Below are 16,871 nucleotides of genomic sequence, written 5' to 3' on the forward strand. Positions count from 1 at the left end.
CAGAGCAGAGTTCTCTCATTAAATAGTAGGGAAAAATTAAGGAAATTAACTTCCTTCCGTTCCTTGACATAGGTTTCGGAGGATACCACTTCAGCAGAAATAATCATGCCCTCTTTTCCTGCAACTGAGATATATCATGATGAGATAAAAAAAAAAAAAAAAAACACAGGTGAAGATTCTATTGACTTATTCAAACTTGCAGTTTTTGTCCTAAATAAGAGAGTCTGTGGTTTATTTATTTGGAAAATTGTCAGGAAAGTTCTGGAATTTGGACATGTAAAACTTTTTTTTAACCTTACTTGAAAAGATGTGAAAATATGTCTCACCTCTAGAATGTGCTTTCTATTTTTATACAAGGACAGTTCACCAATGCTCAATGGCATTACTGTATGCAACCTGAAGGGCAGTCTGGGAGTGGGATGGTAACCAGACAGCAACTGTCTGAAGGGGTTCTCTAGGGGCTGGAATAGCTGAACCCCAAATAGAAACTCCTGGTCTGGCATATAGTCTGACAAGGACACAGAATATTTTAAGTAGCAACTTGAAACCTGCTGTTCTGGAAAAACTTCCCAGCTTCTTTATTTCTACCAGCAGTACTTCCAGGTTTACCAGGACAATTTACAAAGCTGATTCCTGTACACATGATCTCCCTTTTACATGCAAAATTTCACCCTGAGATAACATGTTTTTTTACCAAAGAAATAAATCTGGTTTCTGGAAATGAGAAACAAAATACCATTGTGATGAATAATTTCTATTTATATTTTATTCTGGAGGCAAATAATTATTTCCATATTTTTTACCTCTTTTTTTTTTGGATGGATGCGAACTATGAAGTAGACTGTAATTTAAAAAATGTTCTCAATAAAGATTACTGTCATTCTTTTATTCCTTCAACATATTTTTAAAACTAGTTTGTTGGATCTGCTGGAGATTCTGCATGGGGTAAGACACAGCTTCTAACGTCAAGGGCTGCTTGTTCTCGTGGGGAAAAATGTAGGGCTATACCCTCAATGGTTTCCCCTCTGAAATTTGTGTTGAAATTTAATCTTCAGTGCACATTTTACAGAGGCGTGGTCTTCAGGAGGTGACGGAGTCTTCATCGATGAGATTAGTTGCCCTTCTGAAAGGTCTTACGGAGGGAGTTCACTCACATTTGTCCCCTCCATCCCTTCCACAGAGAAGAGATACAACCTTCATCCCACCCAGAGGATGCAGCAGCAAGACCCCATCTTGGAGGCAAAAGCAGCCCGTGCCACACACCAGTGCTGTCGGAGCTTTGACCTTGAACTTCCTGGCCTTCAGAACTGAGAAGACAAATTTCTGTTTTGAATCAATCACTCTGTGTGCGGTTTTGCTCCAGCGTCACAAATGGACTAAAACTGGTGGGTAAACCAGAAGTGTGGATGATAAGGAAATAAAGGGACAAAGACACAAAAGAGGGTCAAGACTCCTTCAGAGAGAGGAGGTTAACGACAGTTGCAGTCAATAGAAAAGATCCTCCTATGTGTCCATCAATGAATAGTTCCTCCCCTAAATCTGGCCCTCAGCACTAAATACCCTGAATTAAGTTGAAGAAAATTAGACTTCATGATTCCTCTTGGACTGCGATGACTGTGGGGTCTGAGGAAGAAGGCAGCCTCTCACAAGTCTGATCAGAAGTGAGAACAGGAGGTGACCAACATGGACTCACCAAAGGGTGATCTTCAGGCAGTGGTGCACATTGTCCAACAGCTGTCAATCACAGGAGGTGCCGTCCTCATGCTTCTGGCTCAACTATTCTCCAGCAGCTGAGAAAAAAGTAATAAATGCCTTTATTGCATTTATTATTCGTACACACTGCTCGCTTCCGGGAAAAATTTGGAAATGCTTACATGAATAAAAGTCATACATATAAAATAACCCTTTAACCTTTGAAAGAATAAAATAATAAGTAGGTAGTGAGTAGACAGTTGAACCTAGTTTTATTCAACTGAGCATTCAACCTAGTGGGTTTTGTTTATTTGTTTGTTTTTTGTGGTGCCGGGAAGTGAACCCAGTGCGAGCACCCTACCAGTGAGCTACATCCCCAGCCTGAGCATTAAATTGAGTTCTATTCCTATTGATAGTCAAAGAACAAGGAAAGGAAAGAGAGAGAGAGGGAGGGAAGATAAAGGAGGATGTGATCAGGATAAGTTCATATAAATTTATCGTTAGATATAAAAGAAAACCAGCAATTCAGAAGTGTCTTTATTCTTCCTCTAGGACAAAGCCCAAAGAGGGATATATTGTAACAATATTTCTTCAAAGGTGATTAAGTAATGAATAGTTGTACAAAGGAAACAGATACATACATATAGCTTGTGGGGGGTGGGTTGTGTTTGGGGTACAGATTCTAAATAAATGTTGAAGGCAAATTGTTACAGCTTTGAAAAGATCTTTCTGTGTGGAGCCATTTAGTGATATTAGCTCCCTCATCTGAAATGCTTGGGTCCACAAGTGTTTGGATTTATGATTATCTTTTCCAGATTTTGGAATATTTGCACATATAAGATGGGGCCCAATTTAACCATGAATTTCCACTGTGTTTTGTGTACACCTTATGCACATAGCCATTATTTTTAGTATGCCTACGTTTTGGCTGCAGACCATCACGTGAGGTCAGATGTAGAATTTTCTATTTGTGGCATTGTGTCTGCTCTCAGAAAGTTTCAGATCTGGGAGCAGTTCAGATTTTGGATTTGGGGATGTGAGACATAAAATCTGTATATGCTGACATCGTCTTGGAGCTTAACAGATATCTTCTTCAACAACGTTACGAGGTAGATATATATTATCGTTCATCTTCAAGCTACCTATGAGGAGCCATGAAAGAGTGAAGAACTTGGTCAAGGTAACGAGGTGAATCTGGGGAATCTGGGATGTCTGGCCTGAAATCACATTCTTCAACCTCTAGCCACCCTGACAGGAGGCTTTCTGTTGATTTGATTGATAGAGAGACAGAGTAGAGCAATCTGGGAAATGCCAGTTCCCGTGTCCCACATTGCCACTTACCGTTGTCCAAGCCCAACTTTTGACACAAAATAGGAGAGCAAACAATTTGAGTTTGAGGTTCCTAACAAATGCATGCAATACTGGTATTTTACAAAAGAAAATTCCAATGTTTTATATGCCAGATCTACAAAAGGCAAAGCTGATTTTCTTTTAAATAAAAACTAGAGTCAGATGTAGACTTTAAAAGATGAAAAGTAAGTCCTACCTTTGCACAGAGATAGACGATGGGGCCATGAGGACTGGGTCCAAAACCTTCCTAAGGAAGCAGATGAGGCTCCTGATTCTACACAGAAAGGCTTAAAAGCAACATGCCTCAGTTAGAACTCTTGCTTGAAGGTGACAGAAACTCAATGAACCTAAAAGGAAAAGAATTTGTTATCTTTTAAAATCTAAGCAGGCGAACATACAATCCACGTGAAAGGCAAACATTCAGTTGGGTCTCAAGAGACCATAGAACCAAGAACCCGGATGATGCCAAATCTGTCTTTCTCTCTCACTTGCTGCCCCCGCCCCCCCACCCCCCCACCCTGCTTGCTTTTTGCTTGGTGCCAGCTTTTTCTCACACTGAGCCAGGCTTTCTCTGTGGGGCAGAAATATGATCGCTGACAGTTCCCAAGTTTCACATCTCAATTCCATCCTAGGACAAGACTGCCTCACATACACTACACCCTTCTCCAATCAACAAACTACTCAAGGAAAACCTCCGATCAGGGCAACATGGATTGGTCACCCATCCCCAGAGCACGCCCCGCTGTCTGGAAGGCAGGGTTGTAAAGAATGGAGGAGAAGTTTCCAGAAAAATGAGTTGCTTTCTTCAGAACAAACAGACCATACTAGAGTCCTTGCTGAAGAAAAAGTGAGTTCATAAAGGTGATTTTTTTTTTTTTTTTTTTGGTACCAGGGATTGAGCTCAGGGGTGCTTAACCACTGAACAACATCCCCAGTCCGTGTGTGTGTGTATATGTGTTTGTGTGTGTGTTTGAAACAGATCTTGCTAAGTTGCTTAGGGCCTTGCTAAGTTGCTGAGGTTGGCTTTGAACTCATGATCCTCCTGCCTCAGCCTCCCAAGCCGCTGGGAGTACAGATGTGCACCACCTCATAAAGGTCACTTTAACTTCACATTCAAAGTCCCCAGGGATGTGAAACCAAAATCAATTACTCAGAGTTCTGCAAAGTGTTGTTTGTTCAGTTAGGGATGATTCAAATACAAATTTCTAGTGAAAACCTGACTATTCAGAAACACCTGGAAATTAAATGTTCTAAAACATCTAGTAATGTAGGCAAATAAAGATTATTCTTTTTAGCTTGAATTTGGTTTCACTGTATTTCTTGTTTTATTTTAACCATTTTAGATAAAAATTTTAATAAATGCACGTGCTTCATATTTTCTTAAACAGAATTTACTAATTATGACACTGTTTCACATCCTGAAGAATGTTATTATAAACATCTATTTACATCACTCCTCTCAGTACTGAAAGAAATGTGTAGTCACAAGATAGATGTGGGGCTTTGACTTGTTTGTTTTAGTTTTTCTATTTAAATTTTCCTACCTTTTCCTCTAGACACTCAGGCAATTATTTCTTCCTGCTTTTGTTATATGTGCTTATTCCAATCCTATTATCATATTTTGATTTGTAGGCTCAAGTATGGTAGATTAAGATTAAGCAACATTCAAAAGTACCATGCATAAAACAAAAGAACTTAGGTTTTAAATGGTTGGATGGTAGCGTCTATGAAAAAAGAATGCGTGTTTTGTTTCTGAGTATTCCATATTTTAACTGTTCTTTGAATATCTTCTTGGTTTCTGAGATATTTGTTGTGTTCCTGATTAGGCCATTTCTGAAATTCTGCCAAGATTATGAATGTATCTAGTTAAATAATTAATTAAACAATAAATAAATATTTCATGAGTTCTGCTTTTTTCTGTGTTGAGTAGAGATTATATATTTGTTGGGGAAAATACTTCCCTCCTATTTCAAAGGATGAGGAATATATTCATTTTTGTGATAGTCTGAGTCCCTTGAAATTGTGGTGGTAAGATGGAGAATTAGACTAAATAATGATTCAAGAATATTTCATAAAGTGTAATAAAACAATCTATAAAAGCATTTATTGTAAGAGGGGATGATTATGTATTTAAGTCATTATTTACTTCATATTCATTTCTCCCACTATCCTAAAAACTCTGTATAGACAGGAACAATATGAATTTTACTAATTTTTAGTGTCTTAACAGTTTGACACACAATAGGTGCTCAATGAAATTTTTTAAATGATACAACGAATGCATATAATTGATAAGGAAGCACTATTTCCTAATGTGAAGGACCAGGGATCCAGACTCATAAAACCCCCTCGCTTCCTGCCTGCATGTGATTTGAGACAAGTCACTTACTGTTTCAGAACTCCAGTGACCTCATGTGATGAATGAGATAAGAATAATCTATCAAGAAAGTTATTGGAAAGGTTTTTCAAATACTATATTGAGAGTGTTCGCTCAACTCTGAGGTGTTATGAAAATATCAAATTTTCTAAATTGTAATAAATGAAAGATAAAATTCTCAAGAATGAACACTATTGGACTACAGCTTCTGCTGCTTGATTTGAAGAATGAATAGCCAGGACCTCGATGACTGCTAAGATCTCCCAATGCCAGATCACGAGGCATTAGTTACCTCCTGGCTCAGCTCTGCCTGAACTTAACTGAACTTTTACCAAACCTCTAGCTCTAACTCCCAAGTTGCAGGAAACGTGGGTGTGATGGGAATGAGTGAACTCAAGGGAAAGCATGTTAGACCAATGACCTGGGTTCTTTAATGAACAGACTTCAAAGGAAATAAAAAAATGGAGAGTTGGAGGAGGAGGAACCTGAGGTTTATGGAGACTTCGGAGCCACATCAACCAGCTGGAATGTGTGGCATCCAACATGGTTCCTTCAACAAACACATTTTTAGGAATCATAAAAAGGAAGCGAGAACCTAGCCTTTGCCAAAAGTAAAAACTTGTACTCCTCCAAAGTCATTTTTAAGAAAAATGAAAAGACCAGCCACAGACTGGAAATCAATATTTTCAAAGCACATTTAATAAAGGACTTTTATCAAGAATACACAAAAACCTCTTGAAACTCCATATTAAGAAAACAAACTGATCTTTTTAAAACTGGACAAGCAAATGGAGCAAATACTTCACCAAAGAGACAGGAACAGCAAATGAGCCCATGAAAGGATGGTTGGCATGAATACTCTGTGGAGAAATTTGAATTTAAATCACAGTGAGATCTATTACATATCCATTAGAATGATTAAAGTTAAAGGGAAAGAAACCTGACAATATCAAATACTGGTGATGCAGAACAGTGCGACTCTTGTATATTGCTGGTGAGAATATAATATGGTACTTTGTAAAATGGCACTGTTGCTATTTCTTATGAACCTAAACATGCACTCCTATATGACCCAGAAATCAAATTCTCAAGCATGTCCCTAATTAAAAACACATATGTGCTGGGCACAGTGGTGCACACCTATAATCCCAGTGGCTTGGGAGGCTGAGGCAAGAGGATTGTGAGTTCAAAGCCAGCCTCAGCAAAAGCAAGATTCTAAGCAACTTAGTGTCTCTAAATAAAACACTGGGGATGTGGCTCAGTGGTTGAGTGCCCCTGAGTTCAATCTCCTGTACACCCCCCAGAAAAAAAACACATATTCATATGTGCATACAAAAATCTTTACATAAAGTTTTAGAAAAGCAATTATAACGTGGTTGACACAAATATAAAACCATCCAAAAAGCCTTTCAAAAATTGGATGATAAGCAAAAACTGTGGTATATCCACACAATGGAATACTACTCAGCAATAAAAAAATGGCGAAATTACTGAGTGTCATGGCATATGCCTGTAATCCCTGCAGTTTGGGAGGTTGAGGTGAGAGAATTGCAAGATCAAGCTTAGCCTGGGCAGTTTAGTGAGATCCTATCTTAAAATAAAAGTAAAAATGGGGAGATGTAGCTCAGTGGTAAAGCACCCCAGGTTCAATGCCAGTAACAGAGAGAGAGAGAAAGAGAGAAGAGAAGAAGGAGGAAGAAGAGGAGGAGGAGGAGGAAGATGAGGAGGAAGAGGAGGAGGGACAAGTTGCTGATATACAGATCAACATGGATTAATCTCACATGCATTTTGCTAAATGAAAGAAACCAGACTCAACTGGCTATAGGGTAGATTTCACTCACATGACATTTGGAAAAAGACAAATCTATAGGGACAAGACCCAAAAACTAGTTTAGTGTTTGCCAGAGCCTGAGGGTGGGGAGAGGGGTCCACCATGGCAGAGTACTGGGTGCTTACCATAGACATATTCTGTATCTTGACTGATGGTGATTGTAAGACTGTGTTGGGCTGGTTGAAACCTAGAACTCAAGAGAATGGGGTTGTGGCTCAGTGGGAGAGCACTTGCCTAGCATGTGTGAGGCATGGGGTTTGATTCTCAGCACCACATATAAATAAATGAATAGAATAAAGGTCCATCAGCAACAAAAATAAAAAAATTAAAAAAAAGAATGGATCATGCTCTTTGTCAATTATTGCTCCATTTCAAAAACAGAAATCTGGGACACATGGACCAATTATAATGTTGCAATTTAATTTTGTTTCTGGTTTTTAAGAAAAAAATTTCAAAAAAATTTATAAGACAATTGGGAGTATATGGATACCTGCCTGATGTTTTGTGATAGCGAGTTATTATTTTTAAGGAATTGTGATAATAATATTATGGGTCTATTTACATGTAGCGGTACATAAGAAAATAACCTCATGCCTGGAACTGGGGTCTACATAATGTAGGTGGCTAATCACCGATGAGACGAGGTTTCCTGTAAGGTTGTAATAACTAGACCAGTGTGGTGAGTACAGGAAGGGTTAGCACACTAGTCTCTCTACTCTTAAGTGCAATTTGAAATTTTCTTTAATGAAGCATTTTTAAAAAATGCGCAACGATTTCATAACCATGGAACTCCTTAATACTACGAAAAAGGAAAAACTAAGTATACAGAAACTAATAATCTATGTCAGAGAAACCAAGGCAAATATGGAAACTAAAATATTTGCTATATGTTTTTCATATAGCAAAAAGCTATAAAAAAAAAAAGCTGTTTTTTAGCTCCAGGAGGGTTCAGGGCCCAACCTCTGACATCTTGGCTGGAAATTCACCAGGCTGATATCAGTTCATAACCCCAGACCCTTACTCATTACTATGCTGGTCCCAGGTTGGAATTATGGCATCGGGTCCTGGATTCCTGAGCCCTTATCAACACATCTTCACCAAAAAGTCTTATGCTAGCCTGAAACATTGACATTTGGTGCAAAGAGTACTTCTCTGTAAATTTCTACCATTTCCTGCTGTCTGTTATTAATGTTCACCGCCTTCGGGTTTTAGATATTCCCCTTTTGTGTTGAGTATGACAATGGCAATTGCATGAGTTTTAGTTCATGTAGTCTTGCTTCAGATTCTTGAAAATACAAACATTCAGAGAGGAAGATAATAGGTCCAAATGTAAGATCTTATGACAGAGTACTTAATAATTGTACACTGCAACTTTCTCTTATAATAGTCACTTTTAAGAATTAAAAAAAAAAAAAATCGTTCTCTGAGTGAATCTGACCTCCAGTCTTTTAGTGTGTCTCTGTGCTGTGTTCCCAAGACAGGAAGGATGAGCAGCTGAGCCACAGAGCCAGTGCTGGGAGGCAGAGGGTCAGGCCTGACACGGTGGACCAGGGCCAGGCTGGCTCAGGCCAGAGCAGGCGCCAAGCCAAAAAGAGCTGGACAGGAGCACGGGTCACACAGCCAGGGGCAACAGGCTGGGGGAGGTCAAAGCAGAGCATGGCCTCTTGAGTCCACAGGACAGGAAGTCTTGGCCTGCTGTCACCTGTGACGCCTGTGATGGTACATTCTTAAAGTGGTTGTATTTCAGGGGCTGAAGCCAGCTGCACTGTTTCTTGTGTGGTTTTTTGTTGTTGTTGTTTATTTGTTTGCTCGTTTGTTTTAAATCCCCCAGCATTTCCGAATCACCATAAATTCCTTAGTTTTTGTCTCTTTGGCATCACACTCTGTAGTCTAATGTTGATCATTAACATTAATCAAGTATTAACGAGTATCGATCTGAGAAAACTGCCAAAACAATGTCAGTAAGCAACTTGGACAGACTGACTTCTGTAGGAGAGGTTAAAAAAAAAAAAAATTAAAAACTTAAATGACTTTTTTCCAAATACAATCTCAAAAACTTTTCTTCCTGTGTTAGGAAATAGTAAGTAATGTTTCTCATGGTTTTGAGTAGAATCCTAGTATAGCATGGTTCGTTATTTAAGAGAATTTGTGTATAAAATGAAATTAAAAAAGCCTTTGCTCCCTAAGTCATGAAGACAGCCAAGCACTATCAGCACAGAGCTGACTTTGGAGATGACTTTCAACGCACGATTAGAACCTGTCTTTCTAATCCACCACCCTGAGCACTGTGGTAAACATGTGAAGAAAGGGTCTTGTTTGTTTGTTTCCTCTTCTCGGATCTCCTTGTACCCACTCTCGTGACAGGTGCCTCTCTCATTCCACAGAACTCCGTGTCCTTGGTCCACACATCCCAGATGCCCACAGGATGGGTTCAGGACCTGCTTCCTAATCTTTTCATCACCAAAGTCCTCTTTGATGGTCTATGCACTTTCCTCTCCTCGCCACACACAGAGACAGTTGTCAATGACTTTACTGCCACCCTGAGAAGGCTTGATTTTCCTAACATGCAGGGAAGCTTGGTCATTTAACAGCTTCCTCATTAAGTGTAATAACAACGCAGAAGTAGGCCATATGTGTTTGTGGATGATGAGCTTTACAACTCCAGAAGGAAAACAGTTGAAACCTGGAAGAAGAGGGCCTCGGCCATACCACACCTTGCCCTTTTTAATGTCTGGTCCTGCTGCATCAAAGTGGAAAGGATGCCAACCAGTCTGCTCAGTCCCAACTGTCCTGCTGCTGCCAGTGATTAACACCATGGCCTCAGAGAGGCATGGGGTCTGTGTTTATAGAATGATGGAGTTAATAATCGCTAAGGTCCCACTTATTTTGTTAGAACTCAGGTCTTCCCGAAAGAGGGCAAATGTAGAATCAGGAGATTCTAGTTCTACTTGCAGTTCTGTCTGAGACCTTGAGTATCTCACTTTGTTTCTGTTTCCCCAAACACTAAGTAGGAAGTAACTCATGAGAATGAGAGTGAAGTTTCAGTAATTGGTTATAAAAAATATGAAATAATTTTAAATGTATTATACCAATGAAGGGGCCCTTAAATTAACTTGCTTTGTCTGTACTTATTAAGATGTATTCACATGACTTTGGTGGTGGCCATTGGGAGGAGCGGTGAGGAAAAACTTGCCTCTATTCAAGAAAATGGCAAATCAAGCAAAAGATGATGTCTAGGCCAGGACCTCAAGGGCAGAAGCAAGAGCAGAAAGTGGAAAGAAGGAAAATTGTTCCTGATCTGCTATGTGGTCCAGTTACAGCCCTTCTGTCTCAGGGTACCTGCTCCCACTAAATACAAAATAACAACAAATGTGCAGCAGAGACAGGAAGTTGTGGATACTCCCAGCCTTGCTTAAGGTTCAGGGTCTCAAGACTTCAATAAAGAGGACTTTCTGGAGGAGATCCCCCCCAGCTGGTTCCTTTATTGCCCACCTCATCCCTGATCCAAAGACTCATACCTTTTCAGACATCTTTGATCATCTCAGCTTATGCCAAATCAGGGTTCTCTGAACCACAAGCTTCCACAGCAATTAGATCAGAAACAGTAATTGATGCTAAAAACAATTTGAAATAATTGAATGTACTTTGCACTCCGGCCAGCCTTGCTAAGTTTTATGTGTCTTTTGTTTCTTTTGGAAGTCTTCTCTGCCCTGTTTCACCAATGCTTATGTTCTTTTACAAACATGACAAGCTTTTAACCAACCGTGGGAAGAAGCTGAATTTATCCTACTATGGAGACATCAGTTCATTCTGTTTTCCAAGGAGCATAATTGCGACCTTACTAAGGAAGGGAAGAACTAGAAGCATATGTTGTTTATATTCCTCTTCATAAGATATACTGAGAAGTGGGTGGGCAGAATTAGGGTGTGTCCACCTTGCTCAACTCTGAATGTCTAAGAGCAGCTCAGGGACAGATTAAGCACCCAGAGAAGATGACAGGGCATTTCGTTTGTTGTGAATAAGCTTTAATGAATGACTCATGTGGGCTTGCTTTAACTCTTTCCATTTCTGGTTGGAAATGAAATTAAACGTCTGATAAGAGAACTGCAACCCAGTTTAGGGCTAATCTAGTTTTGGTCTAAGTGTGTTTGTTTTCAATATCTTGTTAGTAAATCACATTATGGGGGAGTAAGAGGTTCTAAACGCTGGTCCTGCCTCAGAAATGAATTTTATTGCCTTTCCTAGTTGCAAAATGAGGTAATATGAAAAGCCATAATGCCTTGGGGAGCACAAAATGCCAGTGAAGCTGAAGCCAGTCTTGTAGGAAAGGAGACTAAAGGCAAATGCTTCAGTTCTCCTTTCGTGCCCAGAAACGCAATGAAACTTCTACACAGAGAAGAAGTTGCTCCAGGGGGTGAAGGTGATCCCGCTGGTTATCAGTGATGAGTTCTGCTTCCTCAGAGGCTGAAGTTTGAACATTACAGAAGCACGCCAAGGCAAGCACATAAAGCAGGTTTTATTTAAAAGTAGTACACGGACTTCTTCCAGGAGGGAGAAGGGGGCCATATCTGGTATTCTGATATCCTAGGAACTGAGAGCGCCCTGCCCCTTTTATATATTCCAGACCTTCTTTGTTCTCCTGCTCTCTCCCCCTTATCTCTCTCCTTCATGTGACTAGACTCAGGAGATGCTGGTGGGATGACCAGAAGGTGGGAAGCAGATGGGCAGGGGGAAGGGCCAGGCAGGTAGCTGCCCAGGGGGCATTTATCAACAACTCCTTGTCTGCAAACATCTGGGAGAGGTATAGGCAGGTAATCTTGGTGATCATGGGCTCTGGAGACACTGACATTCCAGTCTTCCAGGGGCAGGCTCTGACTTCCTGGATCCAGACTGGCCTCCATTTTCTCCATCCGACCCAATCATCTATCTACACTAGCTCTGCCTGTCTTTAATTTGGGCTTCAAAGGTAAGTTGAGGATGGTGATGTAGGTTTGATTATATCACATCTTAATGTACAGGTTAAAAAAAAAAACAGATTAGGATTGTTGGGTGGGGAACAGATTCTCAGCAAAGTCCGTATTTACCAAAAAGAGGAATTAAACATTTAGAGCTAGATTTTGGGGACCTCCATCTTCCTTTTTGAGTTTCACCATCCTGAGGCCCCGGAACTTCCCATTTCCTTGCCTTAGATCCTTTTCTGCCACCAACTGTCCAAATCCTTCTACAACACTGCCCTTTCCAGGGTCATCTGTCTTTTAGTGGGTGATTTCAGAAGTCCTCATAACTACCAAAGGAACAAATTGATAAGTTTGTGCCCCACCAAGAAGACTTGACTTTCATACCAGTGGGCAGACTCCAGACCTCCCAACCTCCAGGAAGAGGATAAGGAGATGACTCTCTGTCCCAGGGCTTTGTTTTTCTCTTTATTTTGACTTTCAGGGGAAAGTCAATCCAGAGAAGAATGAGGGCGCCATTCGCCAGAAGTTAGCTTCAGCTTATAGTTGATCAGAATGGAACCTTTCTCACCTTCTCCCTTTTGCATACTGAAGGAGCAAACTACAAAGGCTCTCACTTCCTTTCTAGGTCTTACCAATCATTCCTCCACACTCTGGAAGACATCGATTTTATTTTTTTAATGGGAAACTCCCCCAAGTCTACATTTTTATTTTTAAATCTTCTGTGATTATCTTTTTTACTGCAATGACTTGGCCAATCATGAGTGATCATTAATATAACCCACAATTATTGCTTTGCTTGCACACATTTCATTTGTCCAGCCCATCACCTCTACTCTGAGTACATTCTGAATCATTTGTATAACTAAAAAGCAATGGTTGTAATGCTCGTTAATTTATTTATTCAGGAAATATTCTGGTTTAGAAAGGCAAATTAGCTTGTCACCTTTGATATTTCAGTGGTGTGGAAAATAATCCACTGATCCTGAGAACAAGCTTGCCCCTGATCCCAGAAATGTGTCATAGTAGCTGTAGGCAGATGAGTTTCTAGATCAATGTCACTATGGATCCTCTTTCCTTATTGTGAAAGTATAAAGTTAGGGAAGAGAAAGATCTTCAAAAGGGTATTGCCATCCCAAAGTGTGAAGTAAAAACAATTTACAGTTATTGGCACAACACAGGTATCATTTAGCCAACATTTCCTTAAAAGCAACTGTGTCATACTAGGTTCTTGGGATCCAGGAACAAAGTAGATAGACAACAGACACTGTCTCTCAGTCTGTTAGGGTACCAGGCTTGTACCACAGGGATCGACCTGGGCTTCAACTACCAATCAGAACAGGAGGACTCACTGCCCTTCAGAGGTTCACTGTACAAGCTGACTCATTTGTTTTTGGGTTTCCCCAGAAACTATGTTGAATGTGTTCAAAAATAAGCCTACTGATGATCTTGTGCTCTGGTTTCTTCCTCGTCTTTCAGTCCATCAAAGAGGCCAGGCGTTACTCCTGCTGAGGACAGGGCTCCCCAGCTACTGAAGGTGCCCTGCAGCTCCATCAGTTTCTGCAGCAAAAGTTGCCCCAAAATGACGTCACAGTTTGTCACTTGGTCTTGACGCCGCACCAGAATATCCTTCTTGGCGCCTGTCTACCATCCTTCCTTGCTAAGATGTCTGACTGCACCTCACAGATCTGACTGAGAAACAATGACAGGATGGAGTGCTCACACTATGGAGTGCTTGAATGTACCAGGTACTGTTCTAGGCACCTTACAGGTATTAACTTGGTTTAACCTCGAAAGAGCACAAGCTGGAGGGTTGAGGGAGAGTGCTATTCTTTTCTATTTAGAGATGAGAAAGGTAAGACATGGTGTATCAGTTATCTATTGCTATGCAATAAATGACCACAAATTGTATGGCTTAAAACGTGAGCACTTACATGTTACGTTTGCTGCGGAACAGGGCACAGTTTAGTGGACACCTCTGCTTTAAGATCTCTTTTTGACGCTGTCATTCAAGGTGTTAGCCAGGGCTCTGGTCTTATCTGAAGGCTCATCTGGGAAGGAATGGGCTTCCAGGTTTATACAAAGGATTATTGGCAGCATTTGGTTCCTTGGGGACACTGAACTGAGGGTTTCAATTCCCAACTGGCTGATGCCTCGGAAATGCTCTTGGTTCCATGCCACACAAGTCTCCCCAACCCGGCAGCTTGTTCATAACAGCTAGCAAGGGGGAGAATTGCTAGCAAGACAGAAGTCACACTCTTTTGATATCATGGGAGCGAGAGTTAACACCTTGGACATTTTCTATTGGTTAGAAGCAAATTACAGCTCTTTCCCACATTCAAGGAGAGTCCATTCATCCCAGGAGATTTGGGTCATTGGGACCATCTTAGAGACCTTCTGCCCCACACAGAGAGGGTTATATATCCAGGGATCGTGAGCTAATCAACCACGGAGCCAGCATTTCAGCACAGGAACTTGACCTCCAGAGGAAAGTGAGACTCAAACGATTTGAAAACCAAGCTCTCCCTAGAAAGAAGTATGAACTTCTATTTTACCATCTTTTGGATGAGTCACTAAAACGAGGGATGCCAAAGATTCAGGGTGCGTGTGTGTGTGTGTGTGTGTGTGTGTGTGTGTGTGTGTGTGTGTGTTGGTTGATTTCTTTTCCCACACAGGGTTTTTAGAATTTTTAAAAACAACATATGGCTTTCATGTAATTATCTGGATTTCCAGGATCTTTAAGAAAAAATAATCAAAAATACGGTGCTACTATTCCCTCTCTTTTCATGTGGCAACAGCTGGTGTCTAGAATGAAGTAACAGCTTAGTAACAAGGTGCTTGTCTGAGGCTGGCAGCTCTCTTGAAGCCCACTTCTTGTTACCAGAATGGCATTCACTGGAGGCATTTGACTTTGCTGCCACCACAAATTAGAGTCCAGTAGGGCTGAGAACTGAATAGTGAACCCATTCATGGGTCAAATAAAAAGTGGTCCCACCTAGATATTTAATATATGTCAAATTTCTTTGCATAATGAGAATTTACACAGAGAAATTAAACATTCCTCTACCCCCAAATTTCTATTAGCTTAAAAAATTATGTATATAGTTGTAGATAGCTGATTAAGAGGAAGGTTTTATTATCCCCACCTGAAAGAAGTCTACCTGCCTATCTGCTCATCCACAAACTAGTACCAACTAGTGCTAGCTACCAGAAATGTAAATGCCACACCCCAATGGCACAGCCTTTGGGGGAAAATAATTATTCAGTTGTTCCTTTGTTGAATGAACATCTATTCTGTATGCTGGGCACTTTATTAATAAGTCTAATTGTAATAACTCAAAGGCACATGAAACACTAAAATGCACATGATAGATAATTTCAACAATATCCTTTAGCAAGTCTGTGGTGTACAGGGACAAAACCTGGGTCTTCTACTTTTCCAACATTCCTGGCTGCCTTGGTTCAAATTCCTTTGTTATGTATATAAAAATGCAATATAGATTCGGGGTTGAAGGTATCATTGGGAAGCTGCTTCTCAATTACTATGTAATTATATGTTATTTGTCATATTCTTCATACTTCCAATGAACTTATGTAGCAAATATAATTGTAGCGATTGGATTCCAGATTCTGGTCATTAGGTGATTCAGACTGACTCTTTCTCTCTTGTAATTCTGTAGGAGCATGACATAAAAGAGGACTGGTATTTCCTACCACAGCCCCAGCTGGTCATTCCAATTGTCCCATGATTTCACAGCTGCACACCAGTCCCCAGCCACTCACACTTGTCCCTGGCCAATGATGCTTTCCTTAATTAGCATATGACTTAAACGTCAGGCCTGGCATATCTGTTGCTTTGGCCTCTGGAGTACCTAAGTACAGCCTGGTCTAATCTGGAAAGAAAACCTACTTGAACATAGATGCAATTAGCCCTGACATTGAACAAAGGGAAGAGCAATTTACCTGGTGGTTGTATTCACTTTCTTTATCAAGTGAATTTATTTTCTCTATTGCTCTGCAGTCTAGTCTTCTGTCTGGGCTTTCCACTTGTGGTGTTATTATATATATATATATTTTTTATGGTTCTAATACCTTCCCCAACTTGAGAATGAACTCTAGAAAAAGCCACTAGGATACTCCCTGCTGAAGCCTGTGAGCCCACCTGCAGGGTGTGGTTTGAGAAGCCTGAAAAGCCCCCTCCTCAAGGGAGTCAGTAGGTCAAACCTAGTACTGACCTTTCCTATTTTTTTTTTCCCTTCCTGTTTACCTTGCCGAAGCCCCTGTCACTTCTCTAGGTGGTTAAGCCACACAGGTGATAGCTTTTCTCATGACCAAATCCATGCATTTAATAGGAGGCATGTTTGAATAAACTTGTGATTCCTGGAGGTCTCTCTGGGCACCACTTAATTTTTAAATAAGTTGTATTGAAAAGTCACCAATAAAAGGTTCTCTAAGGAGTTGGGACATAGCATAGAACATAATAATCAGGACAGGATGAAGGTAAACATTTTTATTTCTAATGACAAACAGACACTAAGTAACTAGGATGTAATGGTAGTATACTAGATACTCAAGTGACATATAAAAGCAGCACAATGTAAGAGTGGTGGCCCCTTTGCAAGTTGTCCTTTCACCAGCATTCTAAATTCTAAAACGAAGTCATACC

This window comes from Sciurus carolinensis, chromosome 7 (genome assembly GCF_902686445.1).
Source record: "Sciurus carolinensis chromosome 7, mSciCar1.2, whole genome shotgun sequence".
Lineage (NCBI taxonomy): Eukaryota > Metazoa > Chordata > Mammalia > Rodentia > Sciuridae > Sciurus > Sciurus carolinensis.